General features: G+C 43.5%; 1 protein-coding gene across 12 annotated transcripts in view; it reads left to right on the top strand.

Annotated features, from left to right (window-relative positions):
- Positions 1-17,944, top strand: part of CXXC5 (CXXC finger protein 5) — an 88,065-nt gene that overhangs the window by 44,328 nt on the left and 25,793 nt on the right. For 10 of the 12 annotated variants that reach the window (XR_009758181.1, XM_061587175.1, XM_061587095.1 and 7 more), the window contains exon 3: positions 11,777-11,902. The gene's annotated coding sequence lies outside the window, so the exon portion shown is untranslated. Of the gene's footprint in view, positions 1-11,776; positions 11,903-14,584; positions 14,768-17,944 lie in introns of all 12 variants that reach the window. The other 2 variants (XM_061587135.1, XM_061587105.1) reach the window with 2 other exon arrangements.

Genomic DNA, 17,944 nt, shown 5'->3' with positions numbered 1-17,944 from the left:
ACATTTACATTTTATAATGCTAAAATAGGCGTCTGAGCAGTTTTCAAGTATAAAAGCCAATTGTTCAAGCATTAAAACATAAACATCCATCATTAAGATACACAATTAAATAATTCAATTAAAACATTAAGATATAAACACCCTTAATTAAGATATGCAACAATACAATACTCGAGTCCATAGGGAATGTTGGAGAAGAGAGGGGTGTCTAGAGAGGGCACTTGGGTAACAAAATAAAGAAAGAAACAAGCCACACCTTGAGGATCTGTTCTGTCTTAGCAGAAGGGATCGGTTCTGTGTACTAATCTGTAATATATGGCCTTTTCTATTTTGAACTCTTGTGATCCCTCTGGAGTGAAATTTTTTAAGGATTAGCTGGGGGCCTGGAGCTTCTGCTGAATATTCATGATGTAAGGCCTTCTCTCACTCTTCCCACCTCCTGCTGTAGCTGAATCTCATCTCTTTATTCAGCTGGGCGAGAGTCTCTGCAATGCATTAGGAAAGCTGGCAAAACATTCTGTATCAGCAAGACAAGCGGGGGGTGAGGCATCAGCATTATCCTTTGGAACTTTGTCCTGTCTCCATTTCTTATTGAGAAGCATATATGCAGAATAAGCTGCTGGGAAAGGCAAAGTCAGAATAAGGAAAGTGTCATAATTTCTACGCCACTTAGAACAAGGGGACCTAGAACAAGGGCAGTTTTCCTAAATAGACATCTCTTCCATGTGGGGAAGATGTGTGTGGACCCCAGAATGACTCTGCTTGTGCTTGGCTTCAAGGACCTGTAGCAGGAAGTCCTGACTGGCGGTGGGAGTATGCCATGTATACGTGTGGTGAAATGGACACATGTGCATTCATCACATGTGCCAGGTTATGTGCTTTTTCTAACTTACTTCAGTCCTCCTACCAATTTTGACATGTTTGCTCTGATCCACTTGTCTGATTGTGAAATATCACTGAAGAATGTCGGTTGTCACATCTAAGAATTGCACGAGAGGAGAGTGAACGCAATGCAAAACAGAGGGCTATCTGCAGTGTTTTTAGATTAGAATGGGACAAGAGCCAAATTAAAGATCTGGAGACTTTATGAGCCAAAGGCTAGATATTGGGTGGGTGTGTTTTGGTCAGAAAAGGCAGGCTGTTGGGGGAAAAAATCTAAGCAGGGGGAGTAGTTTGTTGCTGTTAAGAAAAACAGAGAAGGGAGAGCAAGGATTTAGAATATCTGAAGGGAGCAGGAAAAAAGAAATATGGCATGTGAACTCTCAGAAGCCAGTTTCTTCAAAGGCCAGAAGTAGACATGAAAATGCAGGGTACATCTTCACAGCCTGGGAATGGCAAAAGAGCAGACAGGAGGGGAAGGTGAAAGCAGTGGCTGATGAGGGGGTCTGCTTGTGTGGTGGACGAAGGAGGGAAGAAGAGGAGGGCCTTCCTGCCTGTTTCTTTTGGCACTGAGAGATAGTGCTGGAGATGAGAGTGTCTCAGCCTGCATGTTGCTGAGTAGATAGTCGCCCTGTACAGGAGCTGCCATCAGCAGGAGTGAGTCAACAGCCTCACACTTACACAGAGCTAGCTGCGACACCCCCACTTCCACCGCTGCCTCCTGGCACTGAAAAATAAGGGTGGGAAGACTCCTCCTCACCAAGCAAACTGCCTCATCAGTCACTGCTCCCTTTGAAGGTTGGAGGTGTGTTAATCAAAGACCTGGTTTATACATAGTGCTCAGCCAAACCATGACTGACTGCACTGCACATGAGCAAACATGTAGGTTCCTGGAGTGAAGATCATGGCCACTGCACTCCTTAGGACTAAGCTGTGGTTTGGCTTACTGTGTCATTCAAATCCAGGCTCGTGGTTTATTGGGGGGTAGGGAGGTAGAGACAAACCACACGCCTGGGTTTGAACATAACACCAAGCTAAACTGTGGCTTAACCCTGGGTAGTCTGGCAGCGGAAGGATTGAGGGGAGGAGGAGTGCTGTGGCTCACGATAGTTCATAGTAAGCTATGGTTTAAATAGCATTAAATGTGAACCAGGCCAAAGTGTGTTTATCATAATGGCCTGGGATGCCTCATATGGTGGCTTGATGTTCTTCGGTCCTTTCCACTCTAAAAGTTGTTCATGTTAACATCTTCAGTGATCTTATCAGTTGTAGTGGGTCACATTTTGGTGGGTCATATTTTCAGAGATGGTCCACTTAAGCACACTCATCCACATCTACCTACCTATGACTCCCTTTCAGAACAGACCCCCCAGAATCCATGGGAGGGAGCAGTTGATAGGTAGGTTGGGGCCAGTAAACAGTTTCTGGAGTAAGAGGAAGCTGTTTTCCTAGCACATTCATAAAATATATTCACAGTTTCACACCTACACTCATCCCAAAGAGGCATAATCTGGCGGCTCATCACCAAAACGCCAATCTGCCAGCAGCATTCTGTTTCTGTTGGACTTTGCTTGCCATCCCCAAGTCTGACAAGCCACTGTGCATTTAGGATAGTGGGAAGGACAAGAGCCGTGTCAAGTTCTCCCAGTTTCTCTAGGGCCAATGCCAAGCTAAGGGTCCCCCTCGGTATTTCCCCTGCCAGTGGGCCCCCTTCTTTGCTGCCACTATCTGTTCACTGGCCCAGAGAAGTGGCAGATGAGCGGGCAGCAACTCCTCCTCCTCCTGCTCCTCCTCCTCCCTGTCATCGTCATTGCCAGAGTTGTGGCAGGTGAGCAGTCGACAGCAGCAAAGGAGCCGCCCCTGCTGGTTGCACACCTGCCCTCTCCTTCTGGATAGTGGTGGGCATTTGGTTCAGACTGTGGAAAGTTTCTTTTTTTTAGCCTGTAAGCATCGTGTTTCAGCTTACAGTCTGCTCTGCACAGCCAACAAATTTCTGTAGAGTAGAACAAGCTGCATCTATAGAAAAAAAAACCCTTATGTTGTATAGCTGCCCTTATGCTCAGTCATACCATTAATCCCTCTAACCCAGTACTATCAGCTCTGACTGACTCGGGCAGAGGGGTCTTTCCCAGCCCTGCAGCCTGAGATCCTTTCACTGGAGATGCTGAGGGTTGAACCTGGGACCTTCTGCACCCAGAACGTGTATCCCACCATTGAGATTTGGTCTCTCTGTTAGGGTTAGGATACCGTGAAGGATATGATTTAAATGGTCATTGACACTTGCAGTGTTTTACATGTCATGGCCAGGAGTATGGAAATAACAGTTACGGCAAGTGTGTGGCCACTGATTTATTTTTTGGCCACTTTACCTGCAAAAGATGACACAAATTTACAGATGACACAAAGCGCATGCAAATTTAGTGCAAATCTGTGTCATCTTTTGTGAATTGGTTGGAGGGCTTAATCCACAGTGCACTGGGCTCAGAAAATGCTGTTGGCATCCCTGCATATGCAACCCCGTTATATTCTGGTGGTGATTATCCCATTGCATGGGACGATGCAATAGCTTTCTTCTCTGTAGAGATATATTCAGCTTGGAAGATGGGTTTTCCTTTATGACTGGAGGGTGTAATCCCAGTTGGGACACATTGAGGTAGGGAACTTTACAAGACTTTAACAGTTAAGAGGACAAGTTCTTTCAATGATCCTCATCACCTCCAGGAGTATTTCCCAATTTTTATGCTCTGTGAGCTGATGAATCTTCTTTCAAACTGGCCTAATTTAAAACTGCAGTCCTGTACACGGTTACCTGAGAGTAATTCTCATTGAATACAATGGGACTTACTTTTGAGTTGGCATACTTCTGAGTGGACATAAGTGCGCTGTAAGAGTGTCTCCCTTCCACAACTGCAAGTTCTTGACGCTTGTAGTTTATGTTTTCAGTGGTCTCCGGTGTATATTTTTACCAGGTTTGGGGCAATTTATAACCCTCAAATGATTTGAACAGGTTGTGTAATTGTTCTGTTTCCAGTCGTAGAACATCTTTTACCTGTAGTAGCTGCATGCACTGAGCCAACAGCATTAAAAATAATGTGTATTTTTAAAAAAGAGTAGGGTGTCCAGAAATAAACCCTTTAGCCTAACTTTGGTGAACGACAATGGTAAATGGAGTTTAGACCTATGATGAAACTCACTTTGTAGGGGCTGGATGGAAACAGACTAGTTTCAAACTCTTTTGATTTATTTAGTTAAAATAAGTGTGTTTCTTTTTTCCAGATGGAAGAAACTGAAGCCTATACCATATTTGTGCAAAGACTTGGCCAAATTGATAGAAGTCTCGTTTATCTTCCCAAGTGTTCTGTATGATAAGTGGAAACAATGGTTCTGTAATTTGTATAAGCAGAGGTGTGTCCACCATTTCTGCTAATCCACTGAAAATGAAATAGTGTTCATTTTGCTCTGGAGATTGGACACTCTCTCTCTCTCTCTCTCTCTCTCTCTCTCATGTGTGTGTGTATGTATGTGTGTGTGTGTGTTGTGTTCCTGACAGGGCTGTGTGTGTAACAGATCAGAACAGCCAATGTACCTTATCTTTGAAATCCTGTTTTGGGCCCCTTAAAGAGAAAGCAAGTGAATAAATGCAGTAGATAGCGATGGTTTCATTGGAACTGTTACGATGTGCCATGTGCAATAAATCGGTCTTACTTTGCAGATTATCAGTCCGATAGACTGTAACAGCTCTGTCAGCTCCTTCTGGTATGGCATGTCCAGCTGCAAACTAACGCAGCTTATGTGTGGCTTTGATTTATGCTCAGAATTTTCTGAAGAATTTTCCCATGCAATGTGGCTATACAGCAGCTGATATATAAATCTCACCTGCTTCCTGTTCCACTTTTGAAAACACTTTTGAAGAGATGAGCCTTCCTTGTGGTGACTCAGTAGACTCCAGATATTTAATTTTTAAGGAAGTATGATGGATCCCAAGGTTTTGTGGAAGAAATTGTAAATACTTATTATAGCTATGTCTACTTAATATACTAAAAATGCCTACCACTCCAGATTTCCCCTCCCCTTGTTGCTACTGATTGAGCTCTTCAGAGATAATGGAGTGTTCAAGAACATTTGAACTGGTGACAGAACTGCCTAATGCAATGGTTCCCAAACTTTTCCCCCATGGACCACTTGAAAATTGCTGATAATCTGGGAGGACCACTGAATGATCTTTCTGCCTGCTGTAGCAATTGTAATGTGCTGTGCAAGGTGCTGTGTGATTGCTAATGGCATTTTATTTCTTCTTTTCTTATACTGTATTTTATTGCATCACAATTTGCATTCCTTAGAATTCAAATTGTAATGTAATAAAATACAATATAAGAAAGAAAGAAAAGCAATAAAAATACAATTAAAGTCAATGGGAATATTTAACGTGGACATGCTGCAGACCACCCAAATGAAGCTCATGGACCAAAGTTTGGGAACCTCTGGCCTACTGGCTTGGCTGCCACCTCAAAACTACAACTCTTATTAATACAAGCTGCCTCTATGGCGTCACCTCTCATGCCTAATGTATTCCTCTGCTTTCTTCTCATGCAGACACCTATGCCCTTTTAAGACTTTGACAACTTTTTATTTAAAAAATACTTGTCCTTTAAGGTGGTATAAAAGTGGGCTTGGGGATGGAGTAAGGGCAAACTAGGGTCAAAATGTAACAGATGGGGCAGAGCCTGGCACCCTAGCAGGCCATGAATTAACTGGGATGGAATTTGGTGGGGTAGCCCTGTGGGTCCATTTTTTGTCAGGCTAGCTCTGAAATCTACTGGCTTTTCAGATCCCTTTACAGGTTACGTATATGAACTTGGCCAGACCAGTAATGACCTATGAACTACATTGGGAGTCCTCACATATGAAGCTGCTTTATAAAGAATCAGACCATTGGTCTACATAGCCTACTACTGTTTGCTCCAACTTGAGGTGGCTCTCTGGGGTCTGGAGTCCTTGCAAGTGTCATGATCCACAGGGATGCTCACCACCAAGGTGGGGTGATGGCCTAAGAAAGGGGGGGTCATGACATAGTTCCTGGCTCCTCAAGCAGGCAGGACAGCATAGCAAAGCAAAGCTAGGCAAAGTCAGCACCTTGGAGGAAGGTCAAGGTGTGTGTGGGGGGGTTCAGGACCACAGACAGTGCTCCTTTAGCTGAGGCAAAATATCCAAGTGGCCAGCAAGATCCTGGAGCAACTGGCTAAATTTTACAACAGGGCTGTTGGCAGACATTACCCCCTGAGTGCTGCTTTCCTTCTGCAGCTATTGGCTCCTTTATGGTAATGGGATTTCCAATTGTGGAAATCTCTCCTCAGGGCTCTCTTGATCTGCAGAAGAGTCTGCAGACCAGCCATCAAAGTCTGGCAGTAGTAGTGTCTCCTCTGGGCTCAGGGGATGGGAGGTGGGCTCCAATGTCTGTGAACCCACATGGGATGGACCTAGGTGAGGATCCATCTCCTCAGAGCTGCAGCTGCTGGAGGACTGTGCCTCCAAGGAATCCTGGACCCCAACCATGACAGGTAGACATGCTACTTAATATTTTTTTAACTGGAGGTGCCAGATATTAAATAAGGAACTTTTTGCATGCAAAAGACCTGCTTTACCACTGAGCTATGGCCACTATAGCTCTCCTTTAGAGAACTTCAGACTTTTTCTGGGCTGGTGCAAGCTTTGTTTAGGTCCAAGTGCCATATGGGAGTTAAAGGAGAGACAAACATCTACAGAGTGTTTTTGTTTCCTGTTAGGGCTCTCTTTGTGGTGTGGTGGTTGTGTGGTGTTCTTCGAACTACGGTTGCTAGATATTCTTTATTTAATAGAATTAGAGAATTGAAAGGGATCAAAGTTCATCTGGTTCGCCTTCCCACCATGAGGCAGGGCCATCCATTCATCAATACACTTTCTACCCACAGTGGAATTTTTCTTCTCCTTACTCACTGTATTTCTTTTTCATAACAATAAAGTAAACAGTGAATAGTATAATAGTAAATAGTAATCATCTCCATCTCTTGTTTGTAAGGATCAGACAGCAACTAAAAGGCTGTCTGAGACACCGGAGAATGAGTTGACTATACTAGCTGGACAAAATATTCTACCCTGCTATAAGGCAGCTTTTTATGAAAACAGTTGCCCTGTGAGAGGGAAAGAGAAAAGAGATAGAAAAGGAGGGGGCATGCAAACGAACAGGACTGCTTTTGGAAAGGAAAGGTTTTGTGCATTCCTGGTATATGTTCATGCAGTAGTTTTTGGTTGGGAAAAGCTCTACTGCACTGAGACTTTCTGCATGTATTACTGGGTCAAGATCCAGCTTTCCAAAAAGGGAACCAACTGCATGGTGGTGCTGACAGTTGTGCAGGTGGAATATGATAGTGAGCGCTTCCACTAGAACACAAAAACAGTCTGCTGGATCAGGACAGTGGCCCATCTAGCCCAGCATCTTGACAGTGGTCATCCAGATGCCCACCGGGGAAGCTGGCAAGCAGGACCTGAGCACAAGAGACTCTCCCCACTGGGGTATCCAGCAGCTGGTATTCAGAAGCATACTGAATTCAGAGCATAGCCATTGTGGGTAGTAGCCTTTGATACCATTATCCTCCATGAATTTGTCTAATCCTCTTGTAAAGCTATCCAAGTTGGTGGCCATCACTGGTAGGAGAAGACCGCTCTTTTTTCTGTTAAATCCATTTCCTGTGCCTTTCCCAATTTTTGGGGCTTCTCTTATCCTATAAATATCTTCTTTTTTCCTGTTGCATCTTCCCCATATTTTTTCTTTTATTACATCTTGGCTTTCTACTCAGTCAATACAACAGCAGACATTCTCACTGAATTGATGTGCAGTATATGAGGTATGGTATTGTGCATGCGGACCAAATAGATGAAGAGGAGCTCCAAACTTGCATTGTGTCCAAGCATGAGCAATATCCCCAAGCAAATATAGAAAAGGAATCCCAGCTTTGAATATGCCTCAACATTCAAGATGGCGGAGAAGCAAATGTTGACAAAAATATACATCTTCTGGTGTTTGTAGTATCAGGGCTGCGTGCGTAGGGAAAAAGGGATGGGGAGGAATTCAGCTCTTTTTTCCTGTAATTGGCTGTTCTATAATAGGGTGCATCCTGTCAGAGTCTTCTGCCAAGTCTTCTGAGTCATCAAATTGAAACCTGGATAGACACAGAGTTTGGAGAAAGGATACCTTGAGATTAAACAATCAATCCAAAGACGAACAGAATACAAATGCATACTATGAGTCTAACCAGAGTGGGGCAGTAAGGAAACTTATTCCAGCCACAATGGGGATAGGTGTATAAAATGAGCATATAAAGATTATTTGGTTATCTGCCTTTTGCTGTTGACAGTACAGGAAATTTTGCTGTATATATACCAATTATTTATAATTACGTTGTTATAGCTGATTTGCTGAAAGCGACAATAAATCATGTTGTTTTTAAACGGTTGCAATGTGAATTTTATGTAATTTTTCCTCACCAGTTTTACTTAATTCAACATGTTTTTGAGGCAATAGATAAAAAGCCAGATATCCAGAAGCTTTTGTGAGCAAGCTGGCGGCAGCTGGCCAGGCAATAACCCTCTCCAGGACACTCATCCATGCTAATTTTAATTATCTTTTAAATGTTTTCAATTACTTGTTTTTAACTTTATTGTTTTTTTAAATAAACTGCTTAGAGGTTTTATTGTAATCAAACAGTATGCAAATTGTGTGGAATGAATAAATAAATAAAAATCCAGTCAGGACATGGAGGGGAGCCACAAGTTTGCCTGTCTGGTTTCATGCGTGGAGAACGCTTTCTTACATTTCAGTAGCAAGGCAAGTGGCCTCAGTCCGACTCCTCTCCTTGCATTGCCTGGACGTGTGGCCTACTGTGGCCCCACTGTAGCTTTTCATTGGCTCTGTTGGTCAAGCCAAATGTGATGGAGAGTTCATATATGTGTCTCTCCACATGCATGTAAAGTGGGGTGTGGGACCTATTCTATACATGGAAAGGGAGTATTTGAGGGACGGGAAGGGAAGGGAAGGGAAAGGCATCTCCCTTCCCCACCTTGACTTGCTATGCTCTGTTGTTCTCTCAAACCTCTTCCAGTACTGAAACTGAGCTAGGCTGCGAGAAAACTCCATAAAGCAATAAAGTACAGTGAGGTAAGATATAGGGAGAGTGCACTTCCCTCTTCCATGCACACTTTATCATATAAGAGATAATAGGTCCTTCATCTCTGATTTATATGTGAATGTGACAGACATGGGCATAAAACCCATGTAGCTCCTCTGTTTTGTTTAGTTTGGCCCCAAACCTCCAGACAAGCACAATGCTCATTCACTGAATACAGGCGGCTGTGGAGGAAAGAGTCTGAGACATGTGACCCGGTCTAACCTTTTTGCAGCACAGCTTCGGAGCTGACTTATTTGGCGGTGAGAACTGTTGAAATTGACTCATGTTTATGCTCAGAGACTTATCTGGGTCCCACTGACGTAAATTGTAATGTAACAGTGTTAAAGTGTGTAGGTGTAGGAATGTGGCGTCTCAGCATGTCAGCTGCACCCAAAGGATGTAGGGTGATGTACAGAGAAGCTTATGTTTATCATCTGCACTTTCTACCAAACTGAGTACTGAATTACAGTTGCAACTCAGGTAAGCTAGATCTGAATTGCCAAACTTGTGTGCAAAAGCATCTACAAAGACAACCTTAAGACTACAGTCCTGGGACTAAGTGCCATGTGGAGTTATTTACGAGTAAACGTGCATAGAATTGCCCAGTAAGATTGCTACAGTTCTGCTCTCTAGACACATTCCTGAAGTAGGAGGGAGGAACTACCGCATTATTATTATTTTTTGTATATTGTTTTTAATCATTCATCTCCTGGTGTCAAGGGAGTTTACAAAAATCCCATTAGTAATTTAAGATGCAAGCTACAATTGCTGCAAGGAGAGATAAATGTGGAAGCTACAGACATTTGAAGAAATGTTGATTCTAAATTAAGCTTTCTTCATTTGGGTTTATATAAGATTTTTCTCCATAATGGAACATCCTAGCAATCCAGCCAGAGTCTGCTGTACAGGGTTTCATATCATGTGATGTGAGACACTTCATGTGATGAGGACCTAGGAAGCAGTCATACGATAAAAGCAATATGTAGACTGGCCTTTAGCTAGGCAGCTTTCTAGTCACCTTCATCAGACACCTGCATCTTCCCTCCTTGTCCATCCTTCTGTTATGCACTCACCTCCCCATATGGCCTCTCTTGTCCGCACATCCCACCCATCACTGACATCACTCAGCTCCTTTACTCATCGTCCTCTGAGTTCTCACATCCCTCCAGGCTTAAGATGACAGCAGCTCAACCAATGGGCAAAATACTCTTGGATAGGAAGGTAACTTTTGTTTTACCCCTGTTTTATCCTTTATTGAGGAGCAAATCTACATGTTGTATGCTTTAATGTGGCATCTCATCAATATTTTTTGGCCACAGAAACTGCCTTGACCTGGTATAGAGAAACCCCTCTTGAATTTGGGATTATGATACTGATTTGAAAAAACAACACAAAATACAAAGAAGAATGCAATCACGCAATCTTTTTTTTTTTATCCTAATAAGGGATGGTTTTATGGGAATAATAATAATAATAATAATAAAATTTTATTTGTTAGTCGCCCATCTGTCTGACTTAACAGACACTCTGGGCGACTTACACAATATAAAACACAATTTAAAACATATTCATTCAACAGTCACCATATTAAACAACAATACATCTAAACCACCCGTTAGTAATACAACATAGTAGCCTAACCCACCCCAGAAATCCCGTAGGCCTGCCTGAATAACAAGGTCTTTAAGGCTCGACGAAAAGCCATCAGGGAGGAGGCATGTCGAAGGTCAAAAGGAAGCAAGTTCCAGAGGGTGGGGGCCACGACCAAGAAGGCCCTCTCTCTGGTCCGCACCAGCCTAGCTGTTTTCACCGGTGGGACCGAGAGAAGGTCTTGTGAGGCCGATCTTGTTTGGCGGCATATTTGGTGATACTGGAGGCGTTCCTTCAGATAAACTGGGCCGAAACCGTTTAGGGATTTAAAGGTTAATACCAACACCTTGAATTGGGCCCGGTATACAACTGGCAACCAGTGTAGCTCCATCAACACTGGGGTGATATGGTCCCGGCGACGGCTTTGCTTTATTAAGCATGCCGCCGCATTCTGTACCAGCTGCAATTTCCGGACCGTCTTCAAGGGTAACCCCACATAGAGCGCATTACAGTAGTCTAATCGAGAGGAGACCAGGGCATGTATCACTCGTGGAAGCAGATGTATAGGAAGGTAGGGTCGCAGCCTCTGTACCAGATGAAGTTGGTACCATGCTGCCCGACTTACTGCAGCTACCTGGGGCTCCATGGACAGTTGAGAGTCCAAAATGACCCCCAGGCTGCAGACCTGGTCCTTTAGGGGCAATCTCACCCCATTAAGCACCAGGTCAAAGTTTCCCAACCCTCCCTTATCCCCCACCAGTAACACCTGGAATGTTGCCAACTGGCTAGAAAAAGGATGGTCTGGGTTGCTCCTGGGTCTTTAAACGGAGGTTTGATATGCAGAAATGAGAAGGTAAAGCTTTTCATAGTATGGCACTAAACATTATCACCTACCAACGTCTGGATATCAAGCTGCTGTGAAATGGAAAACTGAAGCTTGCTTCAAAAGTTGGCAACCCTTGAGAGGGAGGCCCTTGTGAATAATAAAAACTGGGAATTGGCCCTCTTGCACATTGCAGATAAGTAGCAAATGTTTCCATGCAAGCATTTTTCCCATCCATGATTGCTGTCATAATTATCATTTTCTTCTGTGTTCCAATCTCCAGGGAAGGATCCATGGATTGATGGCTTTCATGTGGTTTATCATTTAGACTGTGGAGAGCTGCTGTGGACAGTAGAGGAATAGACCATTCACCATTCTGCTGCTTTTCTGGTCAAGCAGAAATCCTAAGGTAGATCGTTACTATGATCATTGATTAACCTTAAATAAAGCACAGGACTAATTTTAGACATGGGGTTAATTGTTGTCTGCCTGGATACAGGAACAGAATTGGGGAGCTTACACTTCACAAGTTAGGACCTGTTTCCACCACTGGTTATTCTGTGATGAAAACTCCTTGTCTTAAAAAAACAAAACCCTTGGTTTGTGTGTGTTTGTACATCCTGTGAGAAAGCAGAGGCTAGGAAATGCTGAAACCGCCAAAGCTTGGAAAAGTTGTCCCCTTTCTTTCAGAAAAAGATCAATGATCATGTAAAGAACAGCAGAAAATGTATCCTAATATGTAGTGATGGGGACACAGATGAGCCCCAAGAAATACGCAATACTCTTCACGTGTGAAGGGGGCATCCACATGTGTTGAGAAGTGGGAATGTGGTCCTGGTCCCACCCCTAGGATTGGGCACACTGTCTAGATGTCCATGTTTATGAGGTTGTCTGCAAAGAAAAAACCCATGCAGATGACTCCACTAATTTGTAGATATTTAAAGAAGTGGTCAGGCAGCATGTCTGATATCAGGGCCAGGAGTGTAGCCCAGTTCCCCAATATACATGTGATGCTCCATTCACACAGTCAATGTGTGAAGGGGGTACATAGGGTCCTATAAGTAGTCCAAGGCAATGAGCAAGGCTATGTGGCTGCAATCTTCTGAAACTTGTCAAACCTGTAGACATTTTAATCTCACAATACCAATCCTAAGAGTCTTTGCATCCTGGATATATTTATGTATTGAAATCCCTTAGAATTCTAGCAATTTCTTTCTTTCTGCAACCCTTGTCTGTATCTAGTTCTTCTTTTGGTAGGAGTTAGTGTTTGAAAACACGTGTCCTGGCACCCAACCAGAGAAACAGTCTCAGGACTTGAAGTCTGGGTTTTTTATTAATTTTATTCCAGAAGTCAGTACAGAAAAGCAGCATCAGGCATTCTAGGCATGATTCAGGATACAGAACACTAACAGACTAGGCATATCTCTGAAACAGGCTAGGCATCTTTCCTGATACAAACTACCCAACAGCAGACCATATCTCAGCATACAAACATTAGTTGACAAAGGCTGCAATCATATACATACATACCTGGGAGTAAATCCTACTGAACTCAGTGGGGCTTACTTCTGAGTAGAGTACACACACATATGAATGAATGATTGCTTTGTAAGGCTGCAGTCCTGTGCTTACGTCAGGTAAATCCCATTGTACTCAGTGGGAATTATGTCTGAGTAAGCACACAAAATCCAGCCTCAAGAATTGCTCCACCTAGCACGGCAATCATCACTTCTAATGCAATTTTGACCGAAATCATGACAAACTCAGTGGGGGGAAATGAGTTGCTAGTCAATCCACATGACTGCAAGGGAAAAACTGAAAAAATTGTCTCTCCCTTACTTTCTACTCCCCAACCTCCAAATTGCTGAAAACAGAGAAGATTTAGAGATTTCTGTAGGAAAGAGACAGAACAAAACATCCAAAATATGACTGGTAATTTTTATGGGACTGACAGATTCCCTAGGTTCCAACTGGAGAATTTTGGCTTTGGGCCTGCAAAAGTTACTGAGCATCAAATTCATAGGCAAATGTTTTTGCCCTTCTGGTTATATGTTTGAATAAAGCGTCACAGTTTGTTTCTGAGGTGTGAATGGAACTCAGGAAGTTTACTAAGGAAATCCCTTCCTCTGGTCTGTTTGTACAATGATGTATTGTGCTTCGCTGGCAAAGTAGAAGGAATTCTCAAAAATTACCTTATGCCAATAGAAATACACATGCTTTTATTATTGTTTTTAATGATGTTTTTATTATGTTTAAATTTTGTATGCCTTTGTATGTTGTAAGCTGCCTTAATGTACTCTATGAAAGTGGCCTATAAATACTTTGATACATTAAATAAGTAAGTAAGTAAGTAAATAAATGGGTGGATTCAGGTAGTAGTGGGTAACTAACGGATTTTCTCTCAGGTTTCAGATGTGCTCCTTGTACTTCCTTTTTCTTTGATTTCCAGCTCACTGTAGGTGTGGCTCAGCATGCTATCATTATGACTCCAAGCCAAGCACACCCTTAGGCAGCGTCCCCTCTGTGTTTCTTTCACCATGATATGTGGGTGTGTTTTAATCCTTCTCTAAATGCAGAGTGTGATGCTGGATCAGCAAGGAGCTGCATGTGCTTTGCCAGTGGAATACAGGGTGTGTGGTTTTTTTTGTCAGCAGTGTTGCTAGGATCTTAAAAGATCCAGGGCACAGGCCCAAAGGACAGAAATTTGTGTAATATTTGTGTATGCTGCATTGTATGTATAGATGCAAATTTAAATAAGTTACATCCCTCTTCAGATTAATTCTCCCAAGTTAATATCCTACCCGGTCACCCTGGTAGCCTCTTGTTGCTCTGGTATGGCAGCATCTCAACACTGGATTCGCTAGCTCACTTGGACTGTCTGAAGATGAGAGGGGAAGGTGTAAGAGAGAGTGAAGGGGGCAATTCTAGTTGAGGCTGTTCCCAAAAGGGCATTGTGGCATCCTATTCTGGCCTGGGATTCATCCCCTACCCATTGTTGCCATTCTCAGGGTGATGATCTGTAGCCCAAAGTTCTCCTTCCTGTTTACCCTCCCCCCCCCCTCCCCTTTTAACTGTTCTTTGCCTTGGACAGATATATATAGATATTGGCAGCTTCCTGCCCAATCCACCTTTGGAGATGACATCTTTGCTGCTGATTTGAAATGTGGACCAGAGGGCTGCAATGAGTGCCTGAGAAGTCTATGATGAAAGAATGATGGGGAGACATGGGAAAAGGAGTGAGCTGATGGAATAGATCTATCCTGTCAGGGACAAGGTGGTTGTTGTTGTTGGGGCTCATCACAAGTTCTGATGTCTCAGCAAGTGACAGGACTTTCCCCGCATCCTGCGCACCGTTGGCTTGGCTACTGCTGCTAGCTGGCTGTATGCATGCCACAATGTGAAAGCTCTACGCCACTGGGAAACTCTTCATTTCTATTTCTGAGGGAATTGAATTTGTACCAAAATATATATATATATTAGCATCCTGTATGGGCCAATAGCAACCTCCACCATTTTTTTCTCTTCAAACACAGCACTGCTGGAAATGGAAATGAGGAGTTTCCTAGGGGCGGAGAATTTTCACACTGGAGGAGTGCAGTGGCCTTGGCCTCCCCGGCTGCCAAATAGCTATTTGGTGGCACTACACTGCTTTCATGCTTGGCTCCTGCAGCCACTGCTGGCAGACCCATGGCACTGCATGGCCTGGTGGGAAAGACCCTGAGCATGACCCCTCAGGCAGTCCCCTAACAATACTGCTGTATCTTGGTGCTGCTTCTTTCTGGACTAGAAGAATGATGGATGTTGCTCTTTGTTTCTCGTGGCACCCTTTCTGGCGCCTGATTCAGGAATGTGGCTAAGCTACCTCCAGTTATGGAATGGCTCTGCGACCTCTAGAAAACAAGGCCACAAGGTTATGCAGACAATTAGTTGTAGAGCATTCACAGGGAATGTCATAGGAATGGCTTTGTGATGCATTTCATGTCTGTCTGTCAGGACATGGAGGGGTAGGGCCAAAAGTGGAATCAAGTTTCGCTATCCACGTGCTTTGCTGGGGGGTTTCTGGCTACTGTGGCACAAAATAATGTAGATCATATAATATATAGAGTGAAGCACTACACGGATTCTCCTTTGGTATATTAAAATGTAAACATCAATCAACTTAGCAGCAGCACATCCAGGACTCATGCATTTTGGATGGATGGCTTGGGAGAATGATTGCAGGGAGGGCTTGGCTGTGTTCTTGTGCTGAGCTTTGGAGACTCTCAGAAGCAGCGAGCCTTGCAAACCCCGTGCAAGGTCAAAGATGGGCCCCGCCTGCCTCTCATTTTGCAACCACCAGATTAAAAGAGATAACTGGCCATCTGGTGAGAGCATTCATTGAACTGTGGCATTGATTACAGGAATTGCTTCAGCCTCTGAGCCACTGTTGTACAACCTGGGGACTGCCTCTTTTTTTTTCTTGAAGGACATCCCTAAGCTTTTGGAAGAACTTGGCCCTGTAATATTTTTTTAATCTAGGAAAGTTTTGATGATCTCCAGTTAATTTCCCCTATTTTCTGCCTAGTTCTCTGATTGAATGTGTTTGCTCCATTTGTAGGAGATACACTAATACAACCATTACTGGAACTGTCCATCAAGCTGGATGGGAAAGAGATCTTAAGCAGCCAGAGGGCTCTCTGTCATTTCAGCTGTGTCTGTACAGGATTTGGCTCTGAAGGCCACTACAGCTGTTAAGCTAAAAACCTGTATCGAGTTAGGAACTGTGGAGAGGGTACTCCTCAAGCCCAAGCTGTGTAGTGTGCATGTACACTAGAAGTTCAGCCTAACCTAGATACAGAAGTGCATCACTGCCTCATTTCTAACCTAATAACTCACTGCCCTCACACACTGGTCAGATGTTATCCATGCATCTAAATTGTGATTTCAGAATTCTTCTGAACATCTTACATGGGATAAGCAAGATTGTATAGTTCAGAACTGTATTTCTAGCACATGTTATACAAAATATATCCCCACCACAAGAGCCTTCTGGGTTCAGTTTTCTTCTCAGGAGACCAGATTTTTGTGCCTGTAAGTGCAGGAAAAGAACACCTCATGATATCTTTCTCATTTGCACAATTGGGCTGGGAGGTGGAAGCTGCAAGGGCTTTGTGTGTGAGGCTTTATGGGTGCTGATCCATGGATACTCCATTATTTCTTCTACGTGAATAAGGTGGCAGTGAAGCCTCTGTGAAAAAGGAGATAACCCCATTGTTGCATGGCATTTTTGGCATCGTTGCTTCCAGGTTTCATGCCTGATAAGTGGACCAAGATACATGCATAGGAAGCTGCCTTATACTGAGTCAGACGATTGGTCCATCCAGCCCAGTATTATCAACCCTGACTGGCAGCTGCTCTCCAGGGTTTCAGGCAGTATTCTCTCCCAGCACTACCTGGAGATGCCAGGGATTGAACCTGGGGCCTTCTGCAAGCAAGGCAGATGCTCTAACCACTGAGTTACAGCCCCTCCCCGTGTTTGCTGGCTGAGTAGGCAAGGCATACTGATTTTTGCATGTGCCAGAGGACTGCAGGAGGTTGTACATTTCATTTCATGCTGGGATTTGGAGCAGGCCTCTTGCGCTACCTCTTCTTGCTTTAAAGCTCATCATGGAACCCTTTCTCATGACTGAGAAGATGGTAGGGAGAGTTTGTCATGTCATGCTGGGATTGGAGCAGTTACAAGCACACACATTCCCTTCACAAATAGGGAGAAGGGAGAAAAGATCTCTCATGTTGAGCTGGACGATAGAGATCAGGGCATAAATAATTCTATTAAAACAATATTGGAATGGAAGAAAGAACTTTTTGTTTAAACCTGTTCCTCTGGTTGTATTAAATTGATTGCATTTCTCTTTGCGTCCCCAGCCATTCCTACCTGTAACTCTAGGACACATGGGGAGGGGCACAGTGAAGTATTAGTAATATTCATCAGTAAGATAGAAGAAAGCTTAAAGCTAAATGCAGGAATTGACCATCAGAATCTGTCATTGTGTCTTGACTGTGAGATCCACTTTTAGAGAGCAGTTCTGGTTGACTCTTCATTTAGAAAAATGGAAAATCCAAGCAAAACTCAACCATCAGTTTGTTTGGGAGTTTTTAATAGTCATTTTTTAAGAATCTGAGCAGAGAGTAGCAGCACCAACAATTGGCATAAACAAGCGATAGGCTGCATGGTGAAAGCATAAAGCTAGCTTGCCAAGTTACCATTATCAGCATGATCACAGAATCTACACAGGTGCCAAACGGCCTCAGAGGTTTGCTCAAATCCTCCCTCTCCCACCTCACAACCTGTTTTATGGCCTCCTGAGTGTCTGCATAGGCAGAAGAAATGGGAGTGGGAGGAGACATACTCTTGTCAGTTGTCCACAGGGCAAATGAAATATTTGGAATGGACATTTTAAATTGCATTATC

The sequence above is a fragment of the Rhineura floridana genome, chromosome 1, assembly GCF_030035675.1.
Source record: "Rhineura floridana isolate rRhiFlo1 chromosome 1, rRhiFlo1.hap2, whole genome shotgun sequence".
Taxonomy (NCBI): Eukaryota; Metazoa; Chordata; class Lepidosauria; order Squamata; family Rhineuridae; genus Rhineura; species Rhineura floridana.
Note: the sequence above shows the minus strand (reverse complement) of the source record. Positions and strands in the feature narration are given on the sequence as shown.